Genomic DNA, 1,651 nt, shown 5'->3' with positions numbered 1-1,651 from the left:
TTAAATTGTTCAATCGACTTTTTATTTCTTGAATTTCCTGCCAATTTTCTCATCTGACTTAGGGACCTTTAATGTATCGGTTGGGCTTGTAGTCTGGAGGGTAATATACTAATGTCTAGTCAAAGCTATTGATAAGTAGTTCTTCATGTTCTGCTTGAAGCCCCCTGTACAATAATCAGAATGGAGCAGGTTGCATAAAAATGTCACATCAGTCTTTTTGTCATTTATTATCAAATAATTAAGCAAATGTGTCATTTATTGATAGTGGCAACTGAGAAATACTGAAATAAGGGCCTGTTCACATCAGGGTTCGTATACGCTGAGGGGTTCCGTCGGCTTAACCAATCAGCGGGAAGTCAAACGGAAACCTCAGCTTCCGTTTTCCTCACCATTGAACTCAATGGTGACCTAGCTAATGGTTTCCATCTGTCACCGTTGTGACAGGGTTCCGTCGTTTTGGATGGAACCAAATAGCGCAGTCGACTAACTAACTTAGTTTAAGTTTTCGACTAACACAGAATCCAGTTTTCAGGCACTTCCATCCACACTGGGTGCATTCACACGTGGCGTAAAAATATGCCACAAAATACGCTACAGTAATTCCACAGGAAAGTCCGCAGCAGAATTCGTTTTGCAGAATTTGTATAGAATTTGCTTCGTATTTGTGTATTTCAGTGTGGAATTTCACATACCATTGAAGTCTATGATGAAATTCCGCATCCATAATCTGCAACACGTACAGAAAAAATTCCGCACGGAAATTAAAATCATGTATGTTTTGCAGATTTTGTTCCCACAATTAGTGTAAATTACATGGTGTCAATTTCCGCAGTGGATTTTTGCGCTACGAAAATCACGCCACATGTGACTGTACCCTAATAAAGGTCAGGGCTCATGCACAATACTGCATTCCAGATCCAAGTTGTACAGATCTGTGATAAGGCACCCATAGAAATCTATGGGCCCCTACTATACTTCCATGTACCTTGGATTTCATATGGAGGCCCACAGAGATTTTTCTCATTCTCATAGATTCATATGGAATCCCTGTGGCATTTTCCATAGACTGTAAGCTCTTGTGAGCAGGGTCCTCACTCCTCTTGTATGAATTGTAAATTAGTTTTGTCACTATGTAATGTCTGATATTGTCTGTACATGTTCCCTCTGAATTGTAAAGTTCTGCGTAATATGTTGGGGCAATGTAAATAAAGATTATTATTATTTTCCACACTACAGAGGTATTCGCTACTAGACGTATTTACTATATGTAGAAATTTTGGATACAAATCTGTGTTACACAAAGGGTAAGGCCACATGGAGCGGACCTGACACGGTCGCAACACGGCTAACAACCGTGCCAGCACCATGTTCGGGAAAACCGTCCCTTTATCTGCAAAATCGTGCGGCCATGAATTAATACACCCTTTATGGCCGTATGATTTCGCAGGTTACAACAAGTTACCCCTATTCATTCTCTATGGCAGCACTGGAAAAAGCCGAACACTGCACTCGGCTATCTCCGGCGCTCACATAGAGAATGAATGGAGCGTGTAACCAGAATAGCCCTTAACAAGGTATTTGACAGCCACGCCTACATAGTACCAGCGCGGTTGTTGGCCGTGTTGTGACCATGTCAGGGCCGCTCCGTGTG

The sequence above is a fragment of the Rhinoderma darwinii genome, chromosome 5, assembly GCF_050947455.1.
Source record: "Rhinoderma darwinii isolate aRhiDar2 chromosome 5, aRhiDar2.hap1, whole genome shotgun sequence".
In the NCBI taxonomy this organism is placed as follows: Eukaryota; Metazoa; Chordata; class Amphibia; order Anura; family Rhinodermatidae; genus Rhinoderma; species Rhinoderma darwinii.
The sequence above is the reverse complement of the archived record's forward strand: the minus strand, read 5'-3'. Positions refer to the sequence as shown.